Below are 9503 nucleotides of genomic sequence, written 5' to 3' on the forward strand. Positions count from 1 at the left end.
GAGGTAAGAGTGTCAGCTTCTGACCATCTGTTTTGTTCTGGCAGTGAGTGCTGTCCAGACCCCACCCCCTGAGCCTCATCCAAAACTTGCCAATGCCATTGATTTGTATTAATCTGATTGAGCATTCATTACCCCAAGTACCAACCTGTCACTGTTTGCTTAGTTTGCATGAAATCAGAGCTACACAAAAATCAATGTGTGAAATCTTTGTATCAACATATAAGAAATAAAAAGGTTTATGTTGGCAGATGCAGGTTTTTAGACAGATTAAAACTGACAAATTGGCACGATCCCCAATGAAGGCAATGATGAGCTGTGGTGAAATGTCAAAGGTTTTGAAAATGGCATGTCGAGGAAAGACATGCATTATCATTGGGGAGGAGGAGAGTTTTGTTTAAAATAAAAGACATTTGGTTTTGTAGGGTTGCTGATGACTTTTTTTTGGAGAAATAACTTGCAGTCAGAAGGACTGGCACAGTGTTATTTTCCCCAAGGAACCAATAAGCAAAGACAAGGAGTTAATGGCTTGACTAAGGTGACAGTGTGCAGTAGTAATGCTAGGACAGAATGGAGGAGGCTGGATACCCACTTCCAGCAGTCACTGAGCCCTCTGACACTCAGAGGGAGAGACTCTCACTTCTTGCCCCTCATATGATTTCCCTTTCTAAGAAATCATAGAGGGAACTCTTCTCATTCAAACAATCACAAGCCCCTGACAGACTAAAGCAGACTGATCAGAGCAGACATCTGAGTATTTTGCACAACTACGTTCTGCATTTTAATTTAAGACAGGCATGCTTGGAGCAAAATGTCCTTTTCTTGGATAGCAAAAATATCTTTAATAAAGGTGACAGTCAACTTAATAAAGAAGAAAAAACCATTCCTAGTTATGACATATTCTACATTGTATGTAGATACCTAGATAGATAGCACTATAGCACTCTGTAACTGTGACAAAATGTTCCTTCAATTTTGGTTCCCCATGTCTCACAGCATTCTTGTGGGCCATTTGCTTTCAACACCGTTAGGTTGTGGATGCTTCAGGAATGCAAAATCTTTTTTTTTTTCTTAAATAGAAGCCAAGAAAGGTAAATATGCTTCTGCTGAAGAAACAAGAATCCACTCAAGAAAATATAAATCAAGTGAATGTGCATGTGTGCTAAAACCAAGGGAAAATTGTTTCTGGTGAATATGGAGAATGATATGGTGGAAAGAAAATAAGCATTGGACTTGGACTTGAACTTGAATCTTGTCTCTATTATAGATTCATTGGTATGAGGTTTTAATCAATTTTTCTAGACCCTTTTCTGACCCTGTAGAATAGGAGCAAGATTGCAGGAGTTTTATGAAGTTAGATGAGAAAAGGAATGTGAAAGGTCTAACATCGTGTCTAAAACATAGTAGACTGTCAATGCAGATTCGTTCTCCATTGGGTCATTCATCATTGTAAGTGATCATCTGCCCCTCCACCTCTTCCATTATGGTGGGTGATTTAGAAACACAACAATTAGCACTTTGTTATTTGGTTATAAATAGATGCACAAATTCTTCCCAGTTCTAAAATTTTTACTCTGCAGAGCAATGGAGACACAATCAAGCAAATAAAATGAACTTTTATTACCATTTAGCCAGGATTTATTTTTATGCGTGTTGGTTGCTGCACCACTGGATCTTCTCCCACTGGCCCTTTCTGTTTTGGTTCTCTATTGCTGCATAAAGAAAACTACACCAAAACTTAGTAACTTAACACAACAATAATCATGTATTTTGTTCACAGATTTGCAGTTTGGGCAGGCTTCATGTGGCATTACCTGGGGAAGCTCAGCTAAGGGCTGGAGGATCCACTTCTGGATGACTCACCCACACAGATGGTAAGTTGGTGTGCCATGTTGGCAGGAAGCTTAGCAGGGCCCAATGGCTAGGAGCCTCTCTATGTGGCCTGGTTTTTCTTGCCTAATGACTGGTTTCCAAGGGGAAGTATCCTGAGATAGAGAAAAGCAGATAGAAGTTGTATCACTTTTTATGACCTATCCTTGAAAATCAAATAGCATCATTTCTGTCATACTATAGTAGTTGAGATATTTATAAAAGCCTGCAAAGGTAAATGAGAAGGGACACATACTTTGTCTCTTGATGGGGAATGACAAGTTTCTGCAAGAGCATGTGGGATGGGAAATACATGACCATTTTGGGAAAATGTAACCTGCCACACCTTTTTTTCTTCTTCAGGTCTTTTAATTACTATTTGGTTCAAACTTTTATTTCTAATTTGCCAGGGCTAGGACTTATTTCCTCCTTTTTATTTGCTTTTCCATTTAGTCTCTCCTTTTTCCCTTTATGCAAGTTTCACTTTAAGAGTAGGAAAGACAATTCTGATTATTTCCCAGGCCTGCCACCATTCTAAAACCTTCTTTGACTGCTCATTGTCTATGGAATAAGCTCAGCTCTCTTCATATGATACTCAGTTGATCCCATGTCTTCATGATATGAATACAACTTTGCAGCCCTTGCACATTCTAGTCTCACACATGCATCTTAATGTCTCAGTAAAATTGGACTACATTCCATTTCCCTGAGGCAACCTTGTGAAGTGGAAAAATCATGAATTTTAGACTTTGGAATTAGCCAGACCTAGGTTCAAATTCTAGCTCTGCCATGAAGCCTTCATAATTCTTATCTTATCTTAATTAATTCTTAGTAATTCTTATCTTACAAGTTGCTGTGAGGATTAAATAAAACAATGTATGTAAAGTGACTGGACTGGCATAGACTGTGAGGATTAAATAAAACAATGTTTGTAAAGTGACTGGACCTGCATATAATAGATTTTAAATGAATATAATTGTCTTTCTCCCTCTTCATTTCCCTTCATTTATCTAATTTTGACAACTGTGTTCAAGGCATGTCCTTCCAAAGCAGGTTACAGACCGGGTTTCCCAGACTAAGTCTTCCCTCTGTATTACCAGCAATCCAAGCAAGTACAACATTTAGAGCAACATAGCCTGTGAAACTACCTGGTTTCATTTTGTTAGCCCCAGAAACCCACATCATGAGTTGGCAGCACCAGGGCACAGGATGGACATCCCAAAGTCCTTCAGTCTGGGCACCTTAAATGGTTTGTCACATACTGACATGAACTGCATTCTGGTTTGCATGCTTCTGAAAATAGTTGTGATATTGTGGCTTGTGTTCCACAAATCCATACTGGATTGGGCAGATGTCAAAAGCGGTCTTGCCACAATCCTTAAGAGCATCCAATAATTTCTCTCTCAAGCTCCTTACTCTTTGGGGCCTGTTTATAAGCCTCCAATCAATTAGGACTTTTTTTGGTCACTTCTAACATTCTGCTTAATCAGTTCACTTATTAATTCTGTTAAATGTATACCTTTCTAATTAGATTTCCATTTAGTAGATGATTTACTTAACCAATCAATGGGAAATTTCCAAGAATTGCAATATCCTTATTTCCAATAACTTGTAGAGTCTTGGAGAGGTCATCTCTCTCATCTATATCAGAAGCAGCGAATCTATGGCAAGTAAGCCAAGTCATTAGACTTAACCTTTTAAGAAGTTATCCACACTAAGAATAGCACCACAGTATAGTACTCTTAATTTTTAATGGAGTGATACTGAAGCTATTCTTCATTCTAGGATAGAATTTTCTTTAATGCTGGCATGGTTCCATGTATCCTGTAAGTCATCTGTCCACAGCTTCTCCTATGACATGCAGCTATTTTTTTCTTCCAAAATATGGTCTAAAAATCTGAAAAATCTGTGGAGACAGATAGTATGGGCACCCACATACAGAGATTAACATAGCCTCTCTATGGAAGGCCAAGGGCAAATAAATAATGCCCTTCTTATCTTCTTTCCTGAGCTCCAGTCTTGCTTTCAAATTCCTATTGCACTTTTACTTCCTCCATGAGGCCTTTCCTAATTTAACTCCATTTATTTTCATTGCTCCATTCATTCTATAACATGAATAGTTACTATTTAAACATTTATTTAGCTCTTCCTCTCTGTCGGGCCCTGTGCTGAACACTTTATATTAATTATCTCATTTACTTCTCAAAATAACTTTGTGACAAAGGCATTATTGCTTTCATTTCATACATGATGAAACTGAAGTTCAGAGGTGAGTGAACTTGCCCAGTATCATACAGTCTGTGTAAGACCCAGGGCTGGAAGTCAGGTCCTCCTGCCTCCAACTCCTCCTTTGACTATCTTGCAATGCTGCCTGCACCATGAAGCTTTCTTGCTGTTCTCTCAACTACCCCCAACTCACTCAACAGTTCTTGTGACTGAAGAGTTCACACTTGATACTCATTTCCTTGTGCATCTGCCTCTTCTGTTTGTTAGACTAAGAATTGCAAAGGCGAGGCATATATAGCTAGTGGTCTAGATCTTTATTTCCTACCCAGGAAGCAACTCTAGTGTAGCGGAAAGAGTGCTGAACTTTAAGTATTATAATTTGAGAGTCAACTCTCGACTTTCCCTCTTCTTATTTGTATAAACTCTGGTTGAGTCAAGCTTGCGGATGCCATTTCTTTATCTTTAAAATAATGGTATTATGCTTATACTGGCATGTATGTAGGTACAAATGTTAGGAGAAGCACTGTAAAGACGAGGAACAATCCTTTGTGTCATCTCTTTAAGCTCCAAACAAAGAGTTTTGTTTTCAAAGGCTGATAAATCACTTGTGATCACTTTAGAGCCCTGGGAAAATAGTGCCTTAAGAGGTGCTTGATATACCAGCAAAGTAACTCCTCAGAGAAGTCTGAAGTTCTGACCTGGGTCGCTCCTGGGTGGTGAGGAACCAATCAACAAATGCTCAGAACTGTTTCCTACCCTAAACAATGGGAAAGGGGAATGGTGTGACTGGCAAGGTGCCAGGCAGCTGTTCTCCCAGTCCTTGGAGGATAGCAATGGTCTCACATTGCAGGGAGAGGGATTTAAGTTAAACCTGAGGAAGCATTTCCTGAGTATAGGCGCTGTGAGACTCTGGAATGCAAGGTTAAGGAAGGCTGGAATGTCTTTCTTTGGGAATGCTGAGAAAAGAAGAACAAGACCCAAATCTATTTGAATGTTGCGTTGCCTGGAGGCAGAAGAAAGAATCTGTTCCTTCTGGACCAAGGAGTTAATATTGAGAAATAAGATCTGCCTCTTGTCTCATCTCACCTTGCAAAATAGAAAACTTCATTGCAATGCTTGTAAGAAGTGACACATGTATCCCTTGCTCTGATAATTATCCTGCACTTCTCGTCTTCCCCAAACATCTGGTCCAGCTCTCTATCGACATCATTTCATTTAAGTGAGCTGTCTCCTTGTCCATGAGTTCTTCAGAAAGCACTTGTCCTTGGGAGCAAGAGTCCAATACCTAAGAAAGCACCCAAAGCTCCAAAAGACCATGGAATATACCACACAAGTGCTACAGAAGATACCCTCCTGAGTTTGTTTTTATAGGTATCACTTACCTGTGGGTTTTCCTTTGCAACTGCAACCTTAAGCACTCCACCTATCAATCAATGACCGCAAATACTTAGGACTGGCTTCCGTGAGCAAGAATGCACAAACTGTTGCCCTCTATTGTCTCATTCCTGCCAACAGAGAATACACTTAATTAAAACTCATTGGGAAATCCTTCAAACAAAAGAGAACTGAAGCTTTTGAAAGGTGCGATGTGTATGAGGTCTGGGCCCATAAAAAATCATTAACCTTCAGGATCCTAGGTGTTGTCAACACAATGGTGAAGAGTGTGATGCCTCTGCACACAACGCAGTGAGCTTGTCAAGGAAATATTCAGCCCCACAAAACTCACAAGGCTGCCCCACTTCTTTTCAGTACTTTTAACCTTTTCAGTGTCTCTAAGACACAGTTGTTTCAGGTAGATGCTGAGATCAATTTGTGGTGCTACAATTTATAATACAACTCTTAGTTTCCAAGGCTTGAATTTTTCCTCCCTTAAAGCCAGGATAAATTAATTTTTGTTTCAATCCATGGACCGGTATCATTTGCTTGGTTCTCAAAAGCAACAATAAAGTACAAATTCCCAGCTTAGGGCCTATGAGTGAGTTCCAGGAGTCTTTGAATCTATTAAAATTGCATTCAAAATATCATGTTTATATGCTGTTTTCTGGCGGAGATTTTATTTCTCTTGGTGGGTGGATGGTAGTGGATGGGTTTGTGATTGTAAACTATAAACAATCACTGCATTCAAGGCAAACTCTCTTCAATTATTCCTCTGCCAACATAGTATCCCTGCCACATGACACATGGATCTCCTGTAATTGATTTGCTGAGGGTGGTCTTTCCCTTTCATGGTAGTATCCAAGCAGCAGTAGCATTACACATCAGGCAAACCAGAAGGATTTGTCAACAGACATAGTCTAGATGATTGCCAGGGTTTCTTCTCACTCTAAGGTTCTAGTACTCAGTAGACTACGACCCAGAAATAATGGCCTTGGACTACATGTTAGGCATTTTATTACTGCTTTTTCTTTAAGGGAAAACATCATTCACATTTCCTTCCTGATCTTCAGGGAACTGAATCTGACAAGCAAAGTAGGAGATGGAGAGTGTTGACTACAGATCCGTTCTGTCGGGGTGTCTGGGCCACGGGCTGTGGGAAGTGAGCAGTTAGGGTGTCCAAGAGGCCAAGCAAATGGTCTTCGAAAATTTGGGTGATGCTGGTGTGACATCTGTGTGCAGGAAATTGCCTGCGTTCTAAGTATATTTGGAAAGGTTCTGTATGATGTTTTTGTCACCTCCAGAACCAGTTTTTTTTTTTTTTTTGAGTTGGAGTCTCTGTCGCCCAGACTGGAGTGCAGTGGCCGCTCCCGGCCACCGCAGCCTTGACGTGCTGGGCTCCGGCGATCCTTCCACCTCAACCTTCTGAGTAGCCGGAATTACAGGCGCACGCTACCACGCCCGGCTGATTTTTTTATTTATTGTAGATATGAGGTCTTGCTGCCCAGGCGGGTCTCGAACCCGCGGGCACAGGCAATCCACTCACCTCAGCCTCCCAAAGGCGCGGGATTACAGGCTAAGCCACCGAGCCCAGCTTGGAACCAGTTTTGAAGAGTTGATAGTCCTGTTGTTTTTCCTCTTCTTTTCATTCAATAGAGCTAGGAATTAATTTGGCTGTAGTTTCCACCAGCCACTTCTTGCCCCGCTTTTGGTAGGAACAGATCTTCCAAAACGAAATTGATACCAACATAATGTGGTTACTCAATCTGTATCCAAACCTTCCTCACCTTCTGGGTTCCTAGGTCTGAGCATGGGGGAGGCAGAGTCCCAAGAAATGACTTAATCAGTAGCTACAGCCCAGCAACCACAGGCAGAGGAGATCAGTGGAAAGTTACAACAAACCCCTGTTGCTCAGTGGAAGAAACAAAAGAAAGAAAAGCTTAGCATGAGAGAGACATAAGGTAGAGTAACTTAATTATTAATTAGCTAATTTGTTCAAAAAATATTAATGTTCTTACCATGTAAGATAGCTCTGCAGCACTGCATGAACCACAGTGGGAGACTCTGTCCTCAAGAAACTTGTAAGCCACTTACATAAGCTGCAGTACTTTGAAAACTGAAGTGTAAAGAGCTCAATTAGTTAACTGGGTGCAGAAAATAACTGCTGTGGGAATTTAGAGAAGGGAAAGATTCCCCCTATGGGGGATGTATGAGAAAGGCTTTATGGGATGGTAAGAACACAAGTGACTTTAGAAGATGAGTAAGATTTGGAGAAGATGGTTAGTAGGGGGAATTCCAAGTTTGGAGGGAAATGATGAGCACAGTTGCAGAAATGAAAGTATTAGGTGCTATTGATCAATAGTGAGTTAGCATGAAACTATTGGGAAAGACTTAAATGTCATACAAAAGGACTTAGATTTCATCTTGTAAGCAAGTGCTTTTAAAACTCTTTCATGTAAACAACACTTTAAAATGTTTTTCTTTCTTTATTTCCCTCTCTTTCTCTTTGTTTTCTTTTTTGCTTCTTTCTTTTACTTTTCTAAAATTAATTTTTAAATTTTACACAATTAGAATTATGTACACTTCATTCATGGTTGAGCCATGGGGTGGACTGAGATTACATTTCTCAGCATTTGTTTTCCGTGGAATTGATAACTGCACTATTTTAAATTCACTTTTTGACTCTTCATTTTTGGGACCCTGCCCTCTCCATACTCAAACCTAGGAGCCCAGAAGGTGAGGAAGGTTTGGATCCAGATTGAATACTACTCTATGCTACCCTGATGGAGTGAATGAGTGGATTCGTTCATTACCCATTGCTAATTTATTCCCAGACTTCACTTAAGGGTAAATCTTCCCTCAGAACTTTTGTTGAAATGTCAGGTTCTCTGGAGGTTCTCTGGAGGACTTCTGGAGCTTTTTGAGTCTCTGCTCCAAACTGAACTTAATTCTTTCTAGACCTGTAACATAGTGTCTCTCCAGGCAATTCTCTTCAACCCTTCTGGTAATGCTTTTCACCCTTCTCCTGGGTTGGATTCCCTGCTTCTTGGATCTTGCATTTCCCTACTTCTTGTTCATATACTCATTTTGTTAGGGCATGCCCATTCATATCCTGAAAATGTATACAGAGAAAGTACATCATTGAGGCCTTACTTGTTTTAAAACATCATTTTCTATTTTTACTCTTTATTGATGGAAGGCATAGAAGTTTTTTATTGGAAATTATTTTTCCTTGAAATTTTGAAAGTCTTTTCTAATGTCTTTTTGCTTCCAGTGTTGCTGTGAGAAGTTCTATGCTATTTGGACCTGCCCTCCCTTGCAGTTCCTTCATTTTATCTCTATAGAAGCTTGTAGGATGTTCTCCAAGTATGACCATGAATTTTGCCAGATACTTACAACTACTTCTATCTGGAGCTACATGCCTTTCTGTTTTGGAAATTTTTCATAACCTATTTCTAACTTTTTCTTCTGTTTTCTCTATTCTTTCTTTCTGGAACTCTTCTTCAGATGCCAACTAGTCATTAATCCTCTAATTGTCTATATATTTTATTTCTTATCTGTCTTGTTATTACACTTTCTTCAATATAACCTTGTCTTTATTTTTCAATTATTGTATTGCAGGTTTAATCTCTTCTATCTTCTTTAATCTTTCTGAAGATCGGTGTTTATGGCTTTCTTTCTCCTCTTTGTGCTGCCACTTCTCCTTTTACTACTTACTCTTGGTATAGCTTCTATTTCCTCTGAGTTTCTTTGTCCCACTAATTTTTTTTTTTTATCTCTGACTTTTCAGTTGGGGATTTTCCCCAAGTACATGGTGATCTTTGATGGTCTCTTTCTGTTTGGGAGATCAGCATCAAAAAATCGACAGCTCCTTTCACATAGGAGAGGCTCGCTCACTGGTGAGCCTCATTTTAGGTTGAAATATGTGGGAATCCCAGTGATCAAAATCTCAAGGTCTTTTTTTTTCATGGACTGGAGTCTTTTTGCTTCCAGTGTTGCTGTGAGAAGTTCTGTGCTATTTGGACCTGCCCACCCTT

The 9503-nt window shown here is 39.8% G+C and overlaps 1 long non-coding RNA gene across 1 annotated transcript; it reads right to left on the bottom strand.

Annotated features, from left to right (window-relative positions):
• Positions 1–1597: 1597 nt before the first annotated feature.
• LOC110596655 lies at positions 1598–5578 on the bottom strand. The gene is made up of 2 exons (XR_002482613.1): positions 5475–5578; positions 1598–1982 (listed from the first exon to the last, which is right to left on the bottom strand). It is a non-coding gene; the product is annotated as an uncharacterized LOC110596655 (long non-coding RNA).
• Between the last annotated feature and the right edge of the window lie 3925 nt (positions 5579–9503).

The sequence above is a fragment of the Carlito syrichta genome, unplaced genomic scaffold, assembly GCF_000164805.1.
Source record: "Carlito syrichta isolate Samal-C Ts95f unplaced genomic scaffold, Tarsius_syrichta-2.0.1 Scaffold311993, whole genome shotgun sequence".
NCBI lineage: Eukaryota > Metazoa > Chordata > Mammalia > Primates > Tarsiidae > Carlito > Carlito syrichta.